This window comes from Aquarana catesbeiana, linkage group LG03 (assembly GCF_042186555.1).
Source record: "Aquarana catesbeiana isolate 2022-GZ linkage group LG03, ASM4218655v1, whole genome shotgun sequence".
NCBI classification, from domain to species: Eukaryota; Metazoa; Chordata; class Amphibia; order Anura; family Ranidae; genus Aquarana; species Aquarana catesbeiana.
In genome coordinates, this window is record NC_133326.1 from 207,402,575 (window position 1) to 207,427,992 (window position 25,418).

A 25,418-nucleotide genomic window follows, 5' to 3' on the forward strand; every position below is an offset into this window, starting at 1 on the left:
ATTAAATCTGGATCAACATTTGACCTGGATCTCCATTAGGGGACAGATTCCCCAGTGATATTATTTGAAAGGCAGCTAGCCTCCCATTCATTGGTCAAGACCTTTGTACAGGGCATCTCTTATGTTACACCTGTACAACCTCCTGTGACCTTTGTGGGATCCAAATTTGGTTCTGTCAGTTCTACAAAACCTGTCTTTTTAACCTATTAAGGAAATTCTCCTTTCTACTCTCACTCACATTGATTGTGTTCCTCGTGGCCACCTCTACAAGATGTGTGCCTAAGTTGGTAGCCTTATTCTGTTAAGAACCCTTTTTGGTCTTATGCAAAGGATAAGGTAGTATTAAGGTTTAAAGCCTCTTGCTTTCCTAAGAGAAGAAGATTTCCCTTCACTGTTCATGCTGTATGGGTTTAACTCTCCACTGCTACCTTAGAATAATGGACTCTATTTTTGTTACATAGTTACATAGTAGGTGAGGTTGAAAAAAGACACAAATCCATCAAGTCCAACCTATGTGTGTGATTATGTGTCAGTATTACATTATATATCCCTGTATGTTGCAGTCATTTAGGTGCTTATCTAATAGTTTCTTGAATCTATTGTTATATTTTTGTATGAAGGTATCATATTTTTTTGCACTCCTGATGGTTATCCTAGCAGAGAATCAGCTTTTCATTCCATTTCTTGGTGGCTCAGATAGATTTTTCAAGCTTATGGGCTTAAAGTGAATGTAAACCTGATATTTTTTTTTATTAATGAAGACTTCTACCTGGTACAGTAGAGGATGTCAAGTCATCTGTGCACAGTCTTGCCATGAGGAGTTAATCCAGCTCTGAGCAATCCTCTTGTCTTTTTGTAGTAAGATAAAAACTACACACAGATAAGTTTGTGTCACCACATCCCCCACTGCTGTGACTGACATCTGATTTCTTTATCTCATGAACGGCATGAGAGAGAGAGAGTGTTACGATTCCAGCTTCACATCCCTCCTCCTTTCTTCTCCAGCTCTCCCAGGATTGGCTGCTCCACACCTCAGCATGATTGGGCATGCTAAAGTCATGTGGTGCCTTTCCTGAGTTTTGACTGGATGTTACTTAAAACTCAGGAATAGGAGAATAGGAAAGTAGGAGAGTGTAGAGATGGATGGGGAGTTTTGTGACATCAGCACTCCGCTCACCGAGCTCTGGCAAAGAGACTAACCCACCAATTCCAGAGTTTTCCAGGGCTTCCCCTGCTGAATTGGGTGACATTTGCAAGGTAGGGATACATGCAGGAGGCTTGCATGTATTTATACATTAATACTGTGCCATTAGTTTATGCTGGATGAGTTGTGGGTTTACATCTAGTTTAAAGACAAGTTTCCATATTTTTTCTGCCAAGGCACATTGTACTAGATCAGTGAGTGCCTCTTGAGCTTTTAGACATCAAGCATCTGTTTCGCAAATGAAAAGAAAAAAAATATGTGAAAAGAAAAAGTAAAGGCGCGTGGCCTGTTGCATGAATCGTTGAAACAAAGAATTTATTGTAAACACAAAGGATATATACAAGAAAATACTATGTATTTGTACATATAGGTAAAAGCAATGTTAAACATTTAGTGGATTGATACATGTTGTTGTCCAAATAAGGGATATTCAAATGGTTGGCTAACGCATTTTAAGGGTCAGCCTCTTCATCAGAGCCTTAAAGGGCCAAATATAGTCTGTGTTTGCATATATTGAAGTACATATAGATATAGGAAGCTGGATGCGTAGTATACCACTACATGGGTGGTGTAGTGTTGCGGGGGCGAATTATCTTTCGCTGTAAGGGGTATGTTTTCACATCTCAGCACTCTAAAAAGAGTAAAATAAACACCAGATAGATATAGATAGAGGTGAAATTGCAGAAGCTAATGCTCATTTTGAAGAGCTACCATTGTCCCCAGGGTCCCTCCCAACCTGGCATTTGCATTGGTAAATGCTTCCAACTTTGTCACACATTCCTAAAATATTAGCCCATATTTTTAACCATTTCCCCATTTTCATCATCTGTGCTGACCATTTTCCATGCTTCCTCAAATAACCATACCACTGCCTTCCATGTGAACTGACCCTGGCCTGTTTTTTTACTGTTCCTCTGCCTACCATTTGGACTGCTTCCATGTGAATTGACCCTGGCCTGTTTTATCAAGTATGCCTCTGCCCACCGCTTGGACTGCTTGCACGTGAACTGACCCTGGCCTGTTTTATCAACTACGCTTCTGCCCATCGCTTGGGCTGCTTGCACGTGAACAGACCCTGGCCTGTTTTATTGACTATGCTTTTGCCTACCACTTGGACTGATCTGTTGCCTTGCTACTGTAGTACACAGGGGTCTCACATGTGAGGGGCTTCAGAACTGTTTTTCCAGATGGAGAAAACTAATTTTTTTGTTTTCTCTGGGTTAATTTCTGGATTAGGGTCTGGAGTCCAGAGGCTTCAAAGAAATTTGGGTGGGAGAAGCTTCTGCCTCTGTACCCAGGTCTTACCTGATTGAGGCTCTCAGCCTGCTGCTGACTTACTGGCATCATGCCTCTGCCTGCTGCATGAATTGACCATAGCTCTGCCTGCTACCTGTACTATGGAAATAATTAGCTGTAGCAAGAGGCAGCATGTTTACGAAGGGCTGGAGAGTGGTACAATAATGAGTATCTGCAGGTAACAGCGTACCAGTACCAATATCATGGCTGTGCTGGCTGTCTCTGCTTGGGCATGTCCTATGGACAAATGCTTTGGCTGTGCTGACAATATACTTGTTGTGTCTATAGACAATATTCATGCCTGCTGCCTGGATAATAACTATTGTTGTCACTAAGCACATCCCTGGCTGCTGCCTGGACAGATTCTCTCCTCTGTGGACACTACTAAAACCACAGGTAATACTTTTTTTTTTTTACCCTTTCCTTAATAGAATTTATTTTGGAGTGTAATTCTTGGTATGTACATGCTATGTGTTAGAAATATGAAGGGCCTTCAAAAATGATAGGTTGTCAGAAAATTATGTGTAATTTATGCTCCTAGAATGCCTGAAGGTGCTATTTGAATGTTGAGCCTCTGTATGTGGCCAGGCTGTGTAAAAGTCTCACACATGTGGTATCGCCATACTCAGGAGGTGTAGGAAAATCTATTTTGGGGTGCAATTTTTGCTATGTACATGCTACGTGTTAGAAATATTGTATAAATGGACTTGCATGTCCTGATGTGAGTGGTGGCAGACGTGTCTGTGAGGAGCTCCGGGTATCTTGAAGCTAATCCTTCACCATCCGTGCATCTGACATCCCTACCCAAGTTCATACCCTGCCAGCCTGTTCCTCTCTGTCCAATGTTGTTTCCTGGGCCAGTATTGTGAAGTGGCTCAGCTCAAGGTTGCCTGCACACCATAGCTCCTATGCCATCTTGCTAGCCTGTGAACTTCTGGGGAGAACCGATCCCGGCCTGACTGGAGGTAAGGGACTGCCATCTGTCCTCACCTGCCTGCCCATCCTCCTACCTGGCACAGTCCAGAGGCCTGCCTGACCGTTGGGGAGGTCCGTGGTGGCCTAGTCCGGGCTAGTGCGGTCTAGTGAGACCTGGAAATCACCACTGCTTCCTGAGCCGCTATCCCGTGGGGGTGCACCGAGGCTGGTCCGGCCCAGCTCTGGAGCGCAGATCTTCTGTGTCCACCCGCCCTGTCATCCCTCCACATCCCTGCCACAGCCTGTTGTGCTCTGCCACCCTTTTGTCTCTGTCCCACTGCTCTGGGCCCTCCCCACCCTGGGGTTCCCTGCATTACATCCTCACTACCTTACCTCTGCCTGGGTGTCTGCTGTGAAGTGAGGGGCTGCTGGCAAACACTGTTGGCCTTTCCAGCTTGTGTTCTCCCAGGGTTTAATGCCTGCTGCCAGCTTAGGTCACCCCTAATGGCCTCCTGGATGCTGACCTGGGCACGGATGAATATCCTTTATAGTGGGCTCTCCTGGTGAATTATCAGATGTCCTCCTCCTCAAAAAAGCTAAAAGGAATTCCAAAGCTCTCTAAGACCAACACACCACTCCGGCTACCACCGCCCTCTTCCCCACAAACAGATCCCATACTGGTCGGCTGGCTTCAGGCCTTACTGGCCAACTTGGAAATGGATCCTAGGGAGACTCCAGTAGCAAAGGGGTCAGCCCCACCATCTCAAGACAGTATGGCCATGATCCTTGCTGCAATCGAGCAGAATAAGACCTCGCTGCTGGTGCGCATTGACCATCTTGCTGAGGAGTGCAATCTCATATGGAATGACCTTGACAAAATAAGGGGGAGAATGACTGAAATTGAGTCCAGAGTATCACCAACCGAAGATCTTAGAGCCACCCATGCCATCTCCATTGCTGAGCTGCAGCGCACAGTACAGTCCCTTGTTGCAAAATCAGACGATGCTGAAAACAGACTGAGGCACAATAATATCAGAGTCCTGGGCCTGCCTGAGAGAAAAGAGGGGGATAGTCCTGCTGTATTCGCGGAGGAGTTCTTTAAAAATCTCCTGGGCCTTACGGAGGTTCCCCCTACTTACGTGGTTAAAAGGGCCCATCAGGTGCCCACGGGCCATGAATTCCCAGTGAATACTTCCCGACCTTTTCTGGTTTGCTTCCTCAACTATCAGGACAGGAACAGGTTTCTCTCTGAAGCCCAGAAACATCCCACACTCAAACATTGCAAAGCCTCTGTTCTCCTTTTCCTGACTTTTCAGCTGACTTGCAGAGGAAGAGAAAAACCTTCAATGATGTTAGACGTCTCAGAGACAAGAACATTAAATACAGCATGCTTTACCCCAGCCGTCTGTGGGTCCAGCATGATGGATTGATCCGTTTCTTCGTCAACCCAGCAGTTGCTGACGACTGGCTGACCACTCGGCAATGAAGGATTCTTCTCATTGATCCATCTGATGCACGGATCTTCCATATCCTTGTATGCACTATCCTACTTAACTTTCTCGTAAACACCGGAGTTACCTCAAATGTACCTCTGCATGTGATATTTTTTACAATACTCCCTGGTTTGGATACCTAAGACTCTTTTCCGGCAGTTGGACTCCGCAGTGCCCTTCTTCCTGTGGCAATCAAATCTGGCCAGATTCAGTAGGAAAATCTTACATAGGCCTTGGACACAGGGGGGACTTGCCTGCCCGCAGTTTCATACCTATTATTTAGCAGCAATGCTCACTCATGCACATAAATGGCTGCTCTCGGATGACACTAATGCGTCAGTCGCCCTGGAAGTAGCACATTTGGGATCCTTTGAAGCCCTTCGCAACGCCCTCTATAGGGGGTCAGGGGTTATCTGGTACTTTTAACATTGGCTATGAAAGTGGTTATTAGGGCATGACACACGGAAGTGATTTAATCTAATTTCTTAAAAGCCAGATGGTCCCCTACCATACTGACCTGGTGTAATCCAAGGTTACAGGAATTCCACTCTCTGCAGGACCCGGGCTTGTGGGCCAGTAAGGGTATCAGGTATCTGAGGGATATTTGCATTGATTCTGGGATATTCACATTTGATAGGCTGAAAAACAAATTACAACTTCCGAACTCTTTCTTTTTCAGGTTCCTGCATCTCCTCCACACCTTTGATACACAATTTAAATCAGTCCAGCTTCGGCTGGAACGTGATGACCTGGAGACCCTTCTAGACAATCCTGATCTCTCAAAACCACTTTCCCAAATTTAGGTTGGACTGGATGGTCTGCGTGGTTTGTGGAGGTGCGGGAACTGGACGATGAAGACTGGGAAGACATGTGGGACTACTCACTTCAGCCGTTGGTTGCAACTAGGGATGGACTGATCCATATCAACATCCTACACAGGATCTACTACACGCCCCAACGCCTCCACCGCATATACCCAGCCTCATCGGCCAGCTGCAGGAGATGCTCTGGCACTCCTGCAGGCTTCACACATATATTCTGGGATTGCCCACAGATCCAGGACTACTGGTGGGAGGCAACTCAATTTATTCATGGTTTAACCACCATTCCTATTCCTCTGACAATTAGTGTCTGCCTCCTTGGCCTAGTGGAAAAACTGGCGTTAGCTAAAGTGATGCGCACCCTAATAAGTATTCATTTTTATGCGAGAAAAGCCATAGTGCTGAAGTGGAGGTCAGCCAATCCTGCACCGTCATCATGTAAACAACTGGTTAACACAAAACTAGTTAACACAATGATACCCCTCTATAAAGCAACATATATGTCTCAAAGATTCCCCAAAAAATATTAAAAAGTCTGGCATTTGTGGACAGATTCAGAGTCCACAACAGATGATCAGCCCTCAGTAGATTAACCCAGATGGATTCCCTCTGTATCTATCCGGCTCTGCTAGGAGCTGAGGTCTAGACCCCAAACAGATAGTCAGAGGTGTTAGCCTAGGAGGGTCCTCCAAGAAACAATATCTCCTATCAAGATCCTAACGTGTAACCTGAGCGATGATTGTGTTGTGTTTAGTTAGGAATGTGTAGTTTTTAAGGTAGACTGTTAGTCGTACTATGTTATGCACATGGCTATGTGCACCGGTTGGCCGGGGTATGCCTCAATGGCCCTGTTATGTACCACAACAGCAGCAAAAAAAAGTTTCAATAAAGAGAATTTTCAAAAAAAAAGAAGTATTGTGTAAATTGACAACTTTTTGTAAAAAAAAATGCGTTTTCATTTTCTTTCCACATTTTCCAAAAACTTGTGGGCATTTCCATTGTCCTGGTGCTCTAGAGTATTCAAAAGTGTAATAGGTGGTTGAGAAATGAGATATGTAATTTATGCTCGTAGAATGCCTGACGGTGCTACTTGGATGTTGGGCCTCTGTATATGGCCAGGCTGCGTAAAAGTCTCACACGTGTGGTATTGCCATACTCAGGAGGAATAGCAGAATGTATTTTGGGGTGTCATTTTTGCTATGTAAATGCTATGTGTTGGAAATATCTTATAAATTGACAATTTTGTGTAAGAAAAAATGCGTTTTCATTTTTTTCCCACATTTTCCAAAAACTTCTGGAAAAAAATGACACATTCAAAAGACTCATTATGCCTCACAGGTTATACGTTAGGGTGTTCGCTTTTCAAAATGGGGTAATTTTGTAGGCGTTTCCATTGTCCTGGTGCTCCAGGGCCTTCAAAAGTGTGATAGGTCGTCATGACATTAGATGTGTAATTTTTGTCCCTAGAACACCTGACGATGCTCCCTGAATGTTGGGACTCTGTATGTGGCTGGGCTGTGAAAAAGTCTCACACATGTGGTATTACCATACTCAGGAGGAGTAGCAGAATGTGTTTTGAGGTGTAGTTGCAAGTATGCATATGCTGTGTGAGAAAAATAACCTGTTAATATGCCAATTTTGGAAAAAAAAATCTTCATTTTGCAAAGATTTGTGGTAAAAAATTACAACTTCAAAAAACTCACCATGCAACTTACTAAATACCTTGGAATGTCTACTTTCCAAAAAAAGGGTTATTTGGGGGGTATTTGTACTTGCCTGGCTTGTTAGTGTCTCAAGAAATGAGATAGGCCTTCAGTACATCAGGTGTGGTCTGTTGTGATCAATTTTCAGTGATTGCCACCATAGCTTGTAGACTCTATAACTTTCACAAAGATCAAATAATATACACTGATTTGGGTTATTTTTACCAAAGATATGTAGCAGTATAAATTTTGGCCAAAATTTATGAAGAAAAATTACTAATTTGCAAAATGTTATGACATGACAGAAACAAAGAAAAGGGCATTTTTTCAAAAATGTTTGTCTTTTATTTATAGCACAAAGAATAAAAATCCCACAAGTGATTAAGTACCACCAAAAGAAAGCTCAATTTGTGTGAAAAATGATGCAAATTTCATATGGGTACAGTATTGCATGACTGAGTAATTGTCATTCAGAGTGCGAGAGCACTGAAAGCTGAAAATTGGCATGGGCAGGTGGGGGGTGGGGGGGTGCCCTGTAGGCAAGTGGTTAAAGGGCAGCTAGAAAATGTTTAAAACAATATTTACAATTTACTATAAATAAATACAATTATTCGCCCAGTTCAGATTTTTTTAAATATTCCCTATGTTCTCACCCATACAGAGCCCCAGAGCCCTGAGAGTCCATCCAATATATTGAAGTTTTCACGAATGTTTGATCAGTTCCAAGAAAATAATGGTGTTTCAAGAAATATACATAGTAATAGTAGACATTTTCTCTTTAGTATTGGAAATAAAATCTGTAACTTTTCTAGGTATGTTGTAACTTCAGCAGGCTATACATCTTCCAAATTTCAAAAAGATAGACAAACAGAAGAAGTGCTTAAATTAAATAGGATTGAATGCAAAAGTAAAGAATTAATAAGATTCACAAATTTACAAAAGAGAAAGTTACTGTATGTTTGGCTTTTTTATCCAATTTGATAGGCATTTAAAAAAATCTATTTTATGAAAACCTTAACCCATTTTAATGAAATTCTATGTCCCTTGTTGCCTAATAAACCAAACTGCTGTAAAGGAAGGCATGATCTTTATGTTTAATGTTAGCATTAAATGGAGTGGACCCTCCAAAGGTTAATAGATTTACTGTTTTGAAATGGTGGGTCTTTCAATGTGGAAAAAAAAAATCTCACAAGCTGTCTTCATATTTGAGAAAACACCATGACTGTGATTTGGCTGTGATGTTTAGTTTTAAGTGGACACACAGTATCTCACAAAAGTGAGTACACCCCTCACAATTTTGTAAATATTTTATTATATATTTTCATGGGACAACACTGAAGAAATGACACTTTGCTGCAATGTAAAGTAGTTGTATAACAGTGAAATATTGCTGTTCCCTCAAAATAACTCAACACACAACCATTAATATCTAAACTGCTGGCAACAAAAGTGAGTACACCCCTAAGTGAAAATGTCCAAATTGGGCCCAATTAGCCATTTTCCCTCCCCAGTGTCATGTGACCCATTAGTGTTACAAGGTCTCAGGTGTGAATGGGGAGCAGGTGTGTTAAATTTGGTGTTATCACTCTCACTCTCTCATACTGGTCACTGGAAGCTCAACATGGCACCTCATGGCAAAGAACTCTCTGAGGATCTGAAAAAAAGAATTGTTGCTCTACATAATAATAGCCTAGGCTATAAGAAGATTGCCAAGACCCTGAAACTGAGCTGCAGCATAATGGCCAAGACCATACAGAGGTTTAACAGGACAGGTTCCACTCAGAATAGACCTTGCCATGGTCAACCAAAGGAGTTGAGTGCACATGCTCAGTGTCATATCCAGAGGTTGTCTTTGGGAAATAGAAGTATGAATGCTGCTAGCTCTGCTGCAGAGGTTAAAGGGGTGGGGGGTCAGCCTGTCAGTGCTCAGACCATACGCCGCACACTGCATTAAATTGGTATGCATGGCTGTCATCCCAGAAGGAAGCCTCTTCTAAAGATGATGCACAAGAAAGCCTGCAAACAGTTTGCTGAAGACAAGCAGACTACGGACATGAATTACTAGAACCAAGTCCTGTGGTCTGATGAGACCAAGATAAACTTATTTGGTTCAGATGGTGTCAAGCGTGTGTGGCATCAACCAGGTGAGGAGTACAAAGAAAAGTGTGTCTTGTCCACAGTCAAGCATGGTGGTGGGAGTGTCATGGTCTGGGACTGCATGAGTGCTGCCAGCACTGGGGGGTTGCAGTTCATTGAGGGAACTATGAATGCCAACATGTACTGTAACATACTGAAGCAGAGCATGATCCCCTCCCTTTGGAGACTGGGCCGCAGGGCAGTATTCCAACATGATAACAACCCCAAATATACCTCCAAGATGACCACTGCCTTGCTAAAGAAGCTGAGGGTAAAGGTGATGGACTGGCTAAACATTTCTTCAGACTTAAACCCTATTGCCCTATTGAGCATCTGTGGGGCATCCTCAAACAGAATGTGGAGGAGCACAAGGTCTCTAACATCCACCAGCTCTGTGATGTCCACATGGAGGAGTGGAAGAGGTCTCCAGTGGCAACCTGTGAAGCTCTGCTGAAGTCCATGCTCAAGAGCTTTAAGGCAGTGCTGGAAAATAATGGTGGCCACACAAAATGTTGACACTTTGGGCCCAATTTGGACATTTTCACTTAGGGTTGTACTCACTTTTGTTGCCAGCGGTTTAGACATTAATGGCTGTGTGTTGAGTTATTTTGAGGGAAAAGCAAATTGACACTGTTATACAAGCTTTACACTCACTACTTTACATTGTAGCAAATTGTAATTTCTTCAGTGTTGTCACATGGAAAGATATAATAAAATGTTTACAAAAATGTGAGGGGTGTACTCACTTTTGTGATATACTGTACTTTCGGGTTGATTTGCTAAAGACTGCTCCCTTTGCAAGGAAAGCTGTATTTTTCCCCAGAGCTTAGTGAATTAAGTGAATCTTTGTGGAGATCGTACAATCATGTGCAAGTAAAAATGTGGGTTTTTTTCCTTCTGAATTTGCCGAAAGAAAAAATCAATATATATACAGTATACATTCAATAAATGGTTTACCACACTACTGTTGTTGTTTTAGATGTTGGTGAATTCACTTGGAAGTTGTCCATAGTTCCCACATATAAAGTAACACCAAGTTGTTGCAGCACTCTTCTTTTTATTAATCCATCAATAGTAACAAATATTCTTTGGTCAACAAAACAGGCAAGAACTTTAAACTATGTAAAGCTGGAGGTATACAGGTCCAAAAACGTCACCCCAACGCCTGTATTTCTACCTCTGCGCTAAGATTAAAATAACAAAGCCCTATCAGAGCTGCCACTTAAATAATAAAATGAATCAAAAAACTGAATTCACCCAAAGAAAGTGGGGATGAATAGTGGCGCTAGCCCCCAAATAATGGGGAGATGCCAGACACTCCTATATATTCAATGAACTACAGTGAATACAGCAGTGTACCAGACAATATAATAATGTACCTTGACTGAGTCAACACTGAATATAAAATAAATATGTGAATAGAAAAGTCCAAATAAATCGTGAAGATAGATGAAAAAATCCAAAAAATGAGGGTGACTCCAAAGTAATCAGCTGTGTTTCAAAACATCCACCACACCTCCATGACGTGATTCCACTCCCTTCTGAAGTTCAAACTCACCAGCTATTAAGGCCTCCAACTGTCGTGTTTGGCCTGACAAGGCTTTTAACCCACTCTCATGGGGGTCAGCATGCAAGCATACACATCCACTGCTCAATGGGCCGGACAACTTCTTTACTTTGGTGATGTGACATACAAATAAAAGAAGCTCCAATAGTGTATTACCGTTTAACTGCTTGCCGACCGCCGGCCGTCAATTGACGGCCAGGCGGCGCAGCTCTCGTTGCGGGCGGACGTCATATGACGTCCTCGCTTTCCTAGGCCACAATGGGGCACGCGCGCGTGCGCCACCGCCGGCGATCGTGCGCGCCCGCCGTGTCATTAGGCACCCGGTGCGCGTGCCCGGCGCCCGCGATGTCCGCTGGGCACCCGCGATTACCGGTAACACAGCAGGACCATGGATCTGTGTGTGTAAACACACAGATCCACGGTCCTGTCAGAGGAGAGGAGACCGATGATGTGTTCCCAGTACAGCGGAACACCGATCGGTCTCCTCCCCTAGTGAGTCCCCACCCCCTACAGTTAGAATCACTCCCTAGCAACACAGTTAACCCCTCGATCACCACCTAGTGTTAATCCCTTCACCGCCTGTCACATTTATACAGTAATCAATGCATTTTTATAGCACGGATCGCTGTATAAATGTGAATGGTCCCAAATATGTGTCAAAAGTGTCCGATGTGTCCGCCGCAATATCGCTGTCACGATAAAAATCGCAGATCGCCGCCATTACCAGTAAAAAAATAAAAAAAAATAAAAATGTTATAAAACTATCCACTATTTTGTAGATGCTATAACTTTTGCGCAAACCAATCTATATACGCTTATTGCGATTTTTTTTTTACCAAAAATATGTACAAGAATACATATCGTCCTAAACTGAGAAAAAATTTGTTTTAAAGAAAAAAAAATTGGATATTTATTATCGCAAAAGGTAAAAATTAGTGTGTTTTTTTTAAAACTTGTCACTCTTCTTTTGTTTATAGCGCAAAAAATAAACACCGCAGAGGTGATCAATTACCACTAAAAGAAAGCTCTATTTGTGGGGAAAAAATGATAACAATTTCATTTGGGTACAGTGTTGTATGACCGCGCAATTGTCATTCAAATTGCGACAGCGCTGAAAGCTGAAAAATGGCTTGGGCAGGAAGGGAGCGAAAATGCCCAGTATTGAGGTGGTTAAAATGGTTTAATCACACTTAAAACACCTTCAGTACACTCACATTTGAAATTAAAATCATAGGCAAATCACTCCATAACATATGGGAACTCTCACGGCACAGCAAGCGATGATAACAGAAAACACAACGGACGGCCACGGCGGACCCAAGGAGTGTGTAAGCTAGCGTTCGTCTCACCCGTCCGCACCGCTCGTCCCTCCACTGACCCTCCGCTCCGTCACCCTTCACTCCTTCCTTTAGCACTTGTGTAGAATTGCCGTGTAGCCATGCCCCGACATGATTCATCACAGGGACTTAATCATGGGGTTGGCTACCCGGCAGGTCAGTCAGATATTTAACCAAATCGAAACTAGGATGGGCGGGTGCAAATCGCTCTGCGCTCACACACTTCCTGTGTCCCTGTATCGGTAAAGTACAGCCCTTCTCCTCATTTTAAGTCATTAATCAACAGCAAATGCATACAAACCAACATTTATAAAGCAAGTTATATGGCAATTCACTGTTAATATTCCTCCGCTTTATATTGAATATAGAATCCTGCCCATCATATAGAAAAAATCATATATCCCCCAAACAGTTCAGCAATGTTCGATTTAAAGTAGTGAATTGCTACTGAACCTCAATATTAAAAACTACTAGTGCAAAAAATGATAAATTTACCATATTAGTTGATAAATCCAATTGATAAAAATATGAAAACATTCCAAAAAGACTGTGACTCCCTCACCTATACCTCAGTACCGTGACCCCCCCATAATAAATGGCCCCCATGTAATATTAATTATTGTGATTCCATGATAGTCACAAAAAGTAATAATAACAATTTAATGAAAAAATATATATAAAAAAAAAAATATATATATATATATATATAAACAGAATATATATATAATGAAAAAAAAAAAAAAAATATATATATATATATATATATATATATATATATATATATATATATATATATATATATATATATAAAATATAAAATATAAGAAATCAAGAAATAAGTGTATAGATACCTCCCTTTAATATACAAGTGAGGGGTATAAACTTCAATTATACAGATCTCCAACTTATATATTATACCCCTGTGACTCCTGCACCAGTGATAGTGGTAGTGAAACATTACTAACAATTATTGATGAAGCAGTTCAAATCCAGTTCGATATTCATTCCTCTAGGGAATAGACTTTTGAGGAGAAAGATCCATCGGGTTTCTCTCTGAGAGAGGTCCCTAACCCGATTGGATCCTCTCCAGGTCTCATATACCACATCCAAACCACAGAATTGTAAACGACTTGGGTCCTGATTGTGTTTCTACTTGAAATGGAGAGACACGCTATGATATTGGAAACCTTTTTTGATGTTGGCTAAATGCTCCGCAATTTGCACTCTTAATAGTCTCTTATGCCCCGTACACACGGTCGTATTTTCCGATGAAAAATGTCCTATCGGAGCGTGTTGTCGGACATTCCGACCATGTGTGGGCTCCATCGGACATTTTCCATCGGATTTTCCGACACACAAAGTTTGAGAGCAGGCTATAAAATTTTCCGACAACAAAATCTGATCTCGTCAATTCCGACCGTGTGTGGCCTGTTCCGACGCACAAAGGGCCACGCATGCTCAGAAGAAGTTCCGAGACGGAACAGCTCTGTTGGGTAAAATTAGCGTTCGGAATGGATACAGCACTTTCGCCACGCTGCAATGTCAAAAATAGTTTAATACAGCGCACTCTCTTCTTCTTTATAATGTGAGAAGAATGAAGTAGTTTTGCTGCTCATATTCACACAGACTTCTCACAAACTTATTTCTTTATTATTTATTGTGATTCCCTCAATATATTTAGATTTGTCACATCTGACCAAATTTGTTTTTGGTTGTTTTTCAATTTTTTTGGTTTTCTTCCAGGCTGGTTTTGTATTTTTTGGGGTTTTTTTTATTTTCAAGCCTGTGTTTTTATTGTTTTTGTTGTGTTTTACTCCAGAATATTTTTGTGTGTGTTTTGTTTGTCAAGTTACCACAACACCATTGATATCTTATATTATTTAATCTGTAGGAGATTGTTTGGTGTTGGTGTCCCTTGTTAATTTCACATTGTATTTTGAAATGTACCTGAATCCTCACAAACTGTCCTTTTTGAAGGAAAACACACATAGGAGTATAATTGAACAAAAAATTCCTTTATTAAGGGCTCACAACTAAACAAAGAGGGAAGCAACTCTGGAGAAACAGCTGAAATGGGTGAAGCCTTGGACCCCCAGGGCACACATCAATTATTTTCAAGCAAAATTGGTGGCCTGAGGAGTCCATATATAAGGGAGTGCAGTCTGGTCCAGAAGTCCCAGAGATCGGGAAAGCAGCAGATGACATCTGTGTCCCCAGGCTGTGGTCATACAAGAGCCTGCATCTTTGGCCAGACCAGACTGAACCCAGGATCATCACTCTCTGGTCCTCCTTCCACGCTTCCTTCCATGCTGTGGCTCTGGTGGTGGAGTTGTGGCAGCAGGAGGAGGAGGAGGAGGATGGTCCAACTCAATCACGTCGGTCTTGGGTGTGATTTCGCCACTCACCCCCTTAGTTAGGACTTTATAAATAAGTTGCTCACACATGAGGCGTTGACCCTCCTGCATGCACTTCAGTTTGGTGGCAGCCATGCAGGCAAAGGCCTCTTCAGGAGTGGGTAAGGCTCTGAGTGACGCAGAAGCCTCCCAAATGAGCCTGAGCGCTGAATCCTGCATGTGAGTGGCCTATCTCGCTCTTTTGTATGGAAGGCGGAGGGGAGGAACCTGCGATTCTGTCAGGCTGCGACTGGTCCCAGGCTTCTCCTGGCTGACACTTAGCCCTGCCTCCTCCTGGCTGCAACTTAGCCCCGCCTCCTCCTGGGTGCCACATTCCACAGCCTCCTCCTGGCTGAGGTCTTCTTGTGTATGAAAAAGGGACATCGTTTTAGTTTTTTATTCATCAATCACACACAATTTTTACCTCATGACTGTTGCAAATTGAATGTTAACAAATATAACTGATGATCATTCTGAGCCCAGCATTTTTCATTCTTGTCCCAATTTTTTGTGCCCACTACTGTCTATTGATATGTAAAACACTTTTTTCAATCAGCAATTAGTGATCAATAATAACATCTAGTAAGCATCATTTATTTATTGACCAGAAATTTGTAGATCTGTAGAAGAATGCTATACCTGACTCAAGCTGGGCTCCTCCACTTCTTCCTGGCTGGAAGGCCCAGGTTGGACATCGGAAGCCTCAGCTGGGGTGGAAGGAAGAGTGGAAGGAAGAGTAGAGAGGGATTCCCTGACTTCAGTATGGTCTGACAGAAATCGCAGCCTCTCATAGTACCACAGCCTGGGGACATAAATGTCATCTGCTGCAGCTCCGGACCTCTGGGAATCTGTGACCTTCTTGCGCTCCCTAAGATAAGTGCTCCTCAGGCCACCAATTTTGTTTTTTAAATAGGGGATGGTTGCTGTGGGGACCACCGGCGTCACCAACTCCAGCAGTTTCTCCAGCGCTGCCTGCCTCTTTTGTTTATTATTATAATGTGGATGTCTCACCTGCCACAGACAGGACAGCTCCCTGTATTTGTCTATGAACAGGGGGGGGAAATTGTGGTCATTGAAGCCATCAATTTTCTCTGCAAGACACAACACAAGACAAATCCTAATGTCAGGCTAAACTCTACTAATCTTGTTGCAATATAGGCCTCAATCTAGAAGCAGTATAGGCCCAAGTTTGGCTCTTACCGTCGTTATCACGATCGGCGCCTCCGATACTCCTTCCTCCACTCACAGATCGTACGTACTACGCACGCGTGTTACGCTTTATACACACTGCACATGCATGTAATTCCCTGACGTTCTTTCTAGTCTATTCCCTGCCCCTTTTTGCTTGGTGCAGTGGGGGAAGAGCACATGGCGGAGACACAGCAGGTGCGTGCTAATTACAGCAACGAGCAGGAGGGGGAGGAAAGCCCGGAGCCGGAAAGGATCCAGAAGGAGAAGATTTAAGGCCTCAAATATGTCCATTGGGGAGATGTTGGAGATGGTCGACATCCTGAAGAGGGCCGACTATGATGGAAAGTATGGACCTTACCCCAACCCCAATGTCCGAAAGGCCAAGATATAATGGCGAAAGTGGTCAGGAGTCTGCACCGAAATTTCGGGGTATGATGATCGAAAGATCAACTCAGGAAGCGGTGGTCGTACCTGAAATTAAGAGAACACGAGCAGTACCGAAAGATCCAGAGAGTGCTGCAAAAAAGTAAGTAGTTGTCCTGTGTTCCTATTCTTTTTGTGTTTATTACGTTCTTGCTGCTCCATGTGCTTTTAGGAACTGTTGTACAGTTTAAAATGGCAACTTTAATGTTCATGGGCACATTATTCATTCGTATCAAACATTTTTCTTTCGGACTATAAAACACCATTGTTTTTGCCATATGCATTTGACCACATTTTTTAGGGGCTACTTGTATGAAACTAATTTGGTTGTGTAGATGTGTTTGTTACTAGAATGAAATGCAAACTAGATTCTGTGTAAGGAGAGGACACTCAGCAGCAGTTTTCGCATCTGGACACTGGAGCACTAGTGTGGGACACAAGAACACCCTTTTTATTAGGGGGCCCACACAGGTGCTCCAGTGTATACTATAGGGGGGTCTCCATCTGTGAGCCTTGTACAAGACAGGTAAAGTATTGAAGCTTGACAAAGGACAATACAAATTATACATCTTAGAACTCTGCAAAAATAGACAATTGTACCCCACTTCCAAGCAATGTTTCATATTTATAGTTCTGCCATCAAATATCTGTGTGCTAAGTATACCTTTTTTGTTTGACATAGGGGAGAAAAGACTCGGAGGACACCCCTCATCCGAGGAGACCAGAGACCCCCCACCTCTGGAACAAGGGGAAATACCCCCAACACAAGAAGAGCAGGAGGAAGAAGACGTGGTGGAACTAGTCACCACAACAGGTGAGTGTCTGCGACCACAGGCTCAGGTAAGAGATGGATGCCTGCATATTTAAAATACATGTTTCTTTTTTGGTTTCTCTCTTTTTAGGTGATTGCGATGTTGTGGATCCTGATCCTTTCACCTCGGAAAGTGCCCAGATTCTGATTGGGGAGATCATGGGGTGTAATTTTGCCTTGGAAAATATCACCAAAAACATCAATGATGTTATTAATAAAAATAAAAACATCATTGATGTTTTGGGGAGAGTTTAAAACCCCTCCAAAGCCCTTTATTTTATGGTGTACTACAATTTAAATTTTTTTTCGCAAATTGTAGAAAAGCCAAATTTGGAGGATGCACACAGTGTGCCAACATGTGCTATCTGCCATCACGGGAGATCAATGGACGCATTTTGGGGGTGCAACCCCTTCCTCAATAATAAAGTAGCTGAGAGGAAGGGGTTACTCCCCCAAAACATGTCCCTTGATCCCCCATGATGGCAGCTAGCACATGTTGACATTCGTAAATTGGTGTGCATCTTCCAAATTTGGCTTTTCCGGGGGTGACTTCACCCCATCTGAATGCAATATCAAACACAGTCCCTAAATACTCATGTCTGATATTGCCTTCAAGTTCTACCAAATGTGAACTTTGTAAGTTCAAGATTTGTGTCTTTCTTGTTGGTTTGAAACATGACTGTTTTATCTTAAATGGACATTTGTACTTTTTCTAATGCCACCCCAAAAATTGTTATACAACAAACATGTTGGTTTGTTTTAAAAACCTTTTCTAAATGCACATGTGATTGTGCTGGTATTAAAAAGATTGTTAATCAAGAATGTGTGGATAATTGTCTAAACACTACAATACTTTTGTGGTGCTCCAATTGCTGCTTTATGTGACAAGGGGGGTTATTTAATAAGGCCCAATCCACTTTGCACTACAAGTGCAGTTTCAGTGCAGTTTCAAGTGCACTTGTAGTGCAAAGTGTCTTTGCCTTTAGTAAATAACAACCAACAGTGCTTTGTAAGGTTACACAATCACGCCATTTTCAGGACTCACCACATTTCTGTCAGGGTCAGCTAAAACAAACACAAGCAGTAAATGTCACCAAAGATTTGCTTCATTTGTTTTTTATTTGATAAAGGTTTCACACATTGTCTGGCATATTGATGGCCCCCCTACCCGCAAAGAACTCAAGGTATCTTAGCCGGACATCACGGGCACTCAGGGAGGGCAAGCCAGGATGGCCACTTTAAAGCGCCGTCAGGGTTGTTTCATTTATCATTCCGGCCTCAGGCCCAACTGAGCCAGCATAGTTGGCAGAATGTTGATGTAAAAAGTTATGTAGAACAGAGCACGCCAGGATAATATGATTCAGTTTATACTCCGCCATATGTATGGGTGTCAGAAATAGGCGGAACCGGCTGGCCATGATTCCAAATGTGTTCTCCACCACTCTTCTGGCTCTGGCCAGCCGGTAATTAAAAACCCTCTGGTCCGGGGTGAGGGTCCTCATCGGGAATGGCAGCAAATGCTTCATCCGCAACAAAGACGAATGGGAGTCCTTCCACATTCTCTTCTGTAGGTGGCAAGTCCAAGCTGCCATTCTGGAGACGCCTGTAAAACTCCGTCTGGGCGATGACTTCACCATCGGACATCCAGCCATTCTTCCCCACGTCCACATACAGGAAATCGTAATTAGCTGACACCACCGCCAACATCACAATACTATTGAACCCCTTATAATTATAATAGTACAACCCCGAGTTGGGTGGTGGGACGATGTGGACGTGTTTCCCATCAATTGCCCCTCTGCAGTTAGGAAAGTCCCACCGCTGGGCAAAGTGGGAGGCCACAGTCTGCCATTCCTGTGGCGTGGAAGGAAACTGTTGAGGAAAACAAAAAAAATTTGTCTTTTTGCACATAAACATGGAAAGCAGATTAGACACAAACATTCTTGGCCAACATCAAGATAACATTTATTAATGGGAATTTTTAAAGTCCAAAGTATAAGGTACACCTATCATATTCCCCCTCCCCCCTGTCATGGGCCATTTCTAACATTATAGGGGGGGGCTCTTGGACAGGTAACCCTCTCCACTTCATTGAGAGATGAACGCCTAAATACAGGGTATTACTTGGAACAGCCCCTCCTTAGTTACACTATTGGCAGCCCACTGGACAGGTAAGAAGTGTCATAATACAAAGATATAAATACACATTGTACACATTTGAGCACATTTGGACATTCTGCTATTACCTAGCAAGATAATAATAGTATAAAAAAACTTTAAACAGTACCATTTGAAAGTATACAGGCAGGCCCTTGCACTACATGCTTTGGGGAATTCATCCATACATATGACCACAAAAGAGGTGGGTATAGTGTGTATGGGTTTGGCAAAGTCAGCAGATAGATGATTGAGGATAGATAGAGAATTGGTATCAGCTAACTTAGCAGTTGGGGGGAGGGAGGGTTCCAAATGATTTGGGGACCCCAAAAAAAGCCTCTGGCACTCTGCCTGAATTTAAAGCACAAATCACATTTAAAAACATTTTAGGGGGTGTTTGGGGTAAAGCACTACTATGGAGCTGATAAAATACATTGTTAAGTGACTACATGAGGTGAATATAGGGCCAGGAGAGCATGCTGGGGAGGTAAGTGAAGGCAAATACATGTATGAAGGACAAAAAAAAATTACATAACAATCCAGCATGCATGAGAACAAAGGGGACATTCACAGTATATTACAATCATGGTAATTAGGGAATAAGGAAAGAAAGACAATATATTATCAAACATTAAATACAATAAAATGTGATATTAAAGGATAACAATTTTACCTTAATATACTCCTTCTGCAGGATCTGGATGATGGCAGAACAGGTCTCCGGGATAATGATCCCCACAGCCTGGGGGGAGATGCCTGTCGAGAACTTCAAGTCCTGCAGGCTTCTCCCCGTCGCCAAGTACCGCAGGGTGGTGACAAGCCTCTGCTCCGGAGTGATGGCTTGCCTCATGCAGGTATCCTGCCTGCTGATATAGGGGGTCAGCAAAGCCAACAAACGGTGAAATACGGGGTCCGTCATCCGGAGAAAGTTCCTGAAATCATCAGGATTATTCTCATGGACCCCAACACCAAGCCCCCGCACAACACGAACTCTACGAGGAGTACGTATACGCAACATGGCTAGAAAATGGTCGGCTGCTCAGAACGAAGTAACAGAACGCACTGAAGAACAGCAAGGCCTGTGAAGAGCGACCTGAAAAACAGTAACGAACGAACAAGAACACAATGACTAATCAAAGTCACGCGTGGCTTGCTGCACGCACTGAAGACCAGATACAAACCCACAAGCACAAACTGAACAGCAGAAAATGATCTGAAAACCACGAGTCTGAAAAAGCGTGAACCGTCTCTCACCAAACTTTTACTAACACGAGATTAGCAAAAGGAGCCCAAACGGTGCCGCGCTTGGTTCTGAACTGGCCTTTTCTAGTCTCGTCGTACATGGTTTACGTCACCGCGTTCTTGGCGATCGGAAATTCCGACAACTTTGTACGACCGTGTGTACGCAAAACAAGTTTGAGCCAACATCCATCGGAAAAAATCCTAGGATTTTGTTGTCAGAATGTCCGATCAATGTCCGACTGTGTGTACAGGGCATTAGTGCGGCCCACATAAAATAGCCCGCACGGACACCATAAAAGATAAACTACATAAGAGGAATTGCACGTAATAAATTCTCTAATTCTAAATGTCTCACCTTCCGCATTAGTGATTTGGATCATACCCCTATTGATCACCTTTACTGTTTTGCAGCAAAATGCATTTCCTGCATGCATACAATCCTTGTAAGTTAATTTTAATGGTTTGGTCATTTGGTCAATTTAGGATTTTTTTTAACCACCCTATGGCCAAAATTGGGGGCCTGTCTATAGATAAACTTAGGGTGGCTGGGTAAAACCTCCCCTAAATGTCTATCCCTACATAGTATGTGCCAGTATCTCTTAAAAATCATTTCCACATCCTTATACTGATGATGGAAATCAGAAATAAATCCAAACTGGTGTTGGCTAGTCAATGTCACATTATCTTTCTCTTTGAGGCATTGTTCCCTGGAAGTATTTGCTACCTCCTGGATGATGCGATTTAGAGTATTATTCTCATATCCCTTTTGCAGGAATCTCTCTTTCAGTGTAATCACTTGGATGGTGTAAGTGTCCAAGTCTGAACAATTTCGACGAACGCTAATCATCTGTCCCTTTGGTATGTTCTTTATCCAAGCAGGATGATGACCGCTCCTGATGGATAAGTAGCTGTTCCAGTCTGTCATTTTAAAAAAGACCTTTGTGCTAAGAGTATTACCAGTTTTAACTAAGGTTACTTCCAAGAAATTCACTGTAGTGTCACTGATGACATGATCTAACCGAATGTTATTGGAATTGTCATTGAGAAATGATATGAACTCAATAGCAGATTCCCTTGACCCCTCCCAGATGAACAGGAGGTCATCAATAAATCTCCGGTAGAACCACAACTGGGTGGGCTTTGGATTGAACACCCGTCTATCCTCCCACTCTGACAGAAATAAGTTGGCTAGGCTGGGAGCATACTTAGCTCCCATCGCCACACCAACTTTCTGTGAGAAGAAGTGTCCATCATACCAGAAATAGTTGTGGGTCATGCAAAAATCTAAGGTGAGACATTTAGAATTAGAGAATTTATTACGTGCAATTTCTCTTATGTAGTTTATCTTTTATGGTGTCCGTGCGGGCTATTTTATGTGGGCCGCACTAAGAGACTATAAAGGGTGCGAATTGCGGAGCATTTAGCCAACATCAAAAAAGGTTTCCAATATCATAGCGTGTCTCTCCATTTCAAGGAGAAACACAATCAGGACCCAAGTCTTTTACAATTCTGTGGTTTGGATGTGGTATATGAGTCCTGGAGAGGATCCAATCGGGTTAGGGACCTCTCTCAGAGAGAAACCCGATGGATCTTTCTCCTCAAAAGTCTATTCCCTAGAGGAATGAAAATCGAACTGGATTTGAACTTCTTCATCAATAATTGTTAATAATGTTTCACTACCACTATCACTGGTGTAGGAGTCACAGGGGTATAATATATAAGTTGGAGATCTGTATAATTGAAGTTTATACCCCTCACTTGTATATTAAAGGGAGGTATCTATACACTTATTTCTTGATTTCTTATATTTTATATTTTATATATATATATATATATATATATATATATATATATATATATATATATATATATATATATATATATTTATATATATATATATATATATATATATATTTTTATATATATATATATATATATATATATATATATATATATATATATATATATATATATATATATATATATATATATTTTTTTTTTTTTTTTTTTTTTTTCATTAAATTGTTATTATTAGTTTTTGTGACTATCATGGAATCACAATAATTAATATTATATGGGGGCCATTTATTATGGGGGGTCACGGTACTGAGTTATAGGTGAGGGAGTCACAGTCTTTTTGGAATATTTTCATATTTTTATCAATTGGATTTATCAACTAATATGGTAAATTTTTCATTTTTTTGCACTAGTAGTTTTTAATATTGAGGTTCAGTAGCAATTCACTACTTTAAATCAAACATTGCTGAACTGTTTGGGTGATATATGATTTTTTCTATATGATGGACAGGATTCTATATTCAATATAAAGCGGTGGAATATTAACAGTAAATTGCCATAGAACTTGCTTTATAAATGTTGGTTTGTATGCATTTGCTGTTGATTAATGACTTAAAATGAGGAGGGGGCTGTACTTTACGGATACAGGGACACAGGAAGTGTGTGAGCGCAGAGCGATTTGCGCCCGCCCATCCTAGTTTCGATTTGGTTAAATATCTGACTGACCTGCCGGGTAGCCAACCCCTTGATTAAGTCCCTGTGACGAAACATGTCGGGGCATGGCTACACAGCAATTCTACATGAGTGCTAAAGGAAGGAGTGAAGGATGATGGAGCGGAGGGTCAGTGGAGGGACGAGCGGTGCAGACGGGTAAGACGAACGCTAGCTTACACATTCCCTGGGTCCGCCGTGGCCGTCTGTTGTGTTTTCTGTTATCCTTGCTTGCTGTGCGTGAGAGTTCCCATATGTTATGGAGTGATTTGCCTATGATTTTAATTTCAAATGTGAGTGTACTGAAGGTGTTTTAAGTGTGATTAAACCTTTTTAAACGGTAATACACTATTGGAGCTTCTTTTATTTGTATGTCACATCACCAAAGTAAAGAAGTTGTCCGGCCCATTGAGCAGTGGATGTGTATGCTCGCATGCTGACCCCCATGAGAGTGGGTTAAAAGCCTTGTCAGGCCAAACACGAGAGTGGGAGGCCTTAATAGCTGGTGAGTTTGAACTTCAGAAGGGAGTGGAATCATGTCACGGAGGTGTGGTAGACGTTTTGAAACAAAGCTGATTACTTTGGTGTCACCCTCATTTTTTGGATTTTTTCATCTATCTTCATGATTTATTTGGACTTTTCTATTCACATATTTATTTACACATATATTGTGGACTTTTATATAATTTATTGTTTTTTTTGTATCAAGGTATTCCTTGGTGGACACTCATATTATATGTTCACTGTTAAATAAATATATATTCTTCATATACCATTATCACGGGGTAGTATGTTCTCATCTGTAGTCTAACACTGTACATTTTTTCTTTTCACAATTTAGATTTTTTTGTGGACCAATATTTATATAATTTATCATTGTTTTGCACCACTGTCACGGAGTGTTACATTCTTAGTTTAGTATCTGATATATTCAGTTTTGGGTAATAGGGAAGATCACCTGACCCATACAGTGTTGACTCAGTCCAGGTACAATATTATATTGTCTGGTACACTGCTGTATTCACTGTAGTTCATTGAATATATAGGAGTGTCTGGCATCTCCCCATTATTTGGGGGCTAGCGCCACTATTCATCCCCACTTTCTTTGGGTGAATTCAGTTTTTTGAAGAACTTTAAACTAAAAAAAGATCTATAATATATGCTTTATATGCTTTCATTTTCATAAAATGTTATAGTTACAAAGTTAATCACAATTGATCCAGAGGAGGGCAAAAGGGAAACCCCAATAAAGCATGATCCAATTTGCTGCAGCGGGGGGGGGGGATCCTTCCTGATTTCCCAAGAGGCAAACGTATTATCCCTGGATCAACTTTACCTAATAATATTACTGTCAAGTTATATTTTGTTAATGTATTTATTTTCACAGTTCTTACTGTGAAGAAGCCTTTCCAACACTGAACCTTGAGGTACACCACTGATAACCATAGACCATTCAGAGTAAGAATCATTAACCACTACTTTTTGAATACAGTCTTTTAGCCAGTTTTCTATCCAATTACAATCTGATTTTTCCAAGCCTGTAGACTTTACCTTACACAGTAGCCATATGTGGGGGACTGTGTCAAACACTTTTGCAAAATCCATGTATACTATAGTATATCCACAGCCACTCCTTTGTCTAAGGTTTTGCTTGTCTTGTCATAAAAATAAATCAAATTTGTTTGACAATTTCTGTCTTTTATGAGTCCATGCTGTCTATTGCTTAAATTATTTTTTTCTAGCAAAAACGTATCTATATGGTCTTTTATTAAACTCTCCAGTATCCTCCTAACTATAGAGGTTAAACTAACGGCTCTGTAGTTACTTGGTAAAGACTTTGAGACCATTTATAAATATAGGCACCTCATTGGCCTTGCACTAATCCAGTGTGCCAGTCATCCAGTGAGTCCTTAAAATTAGAAACAGTAGCTTTAAAATGACAGATCTCAATTCTTTTAGGACACATGGGTGTATGCCATCTGGTTTAGGTGCTTTATTCACCATTATTCTGTCTGAATATTTCTGGACCATATCAATTTTGAGCCATAGTGGTTCTTTTTGGGCTATATCAATATTATACCCATTATGGATTTGAGCTCCCCATGCTCCTTTGTATACACATAGCTGAAGTAGATATTTAATAAATTTGCCTTCTCATTGTCCCCAGTCACCCCCTCCAGATTATTTTTTAAATGGCCAACATGCTCAGACCTGCCCTTTT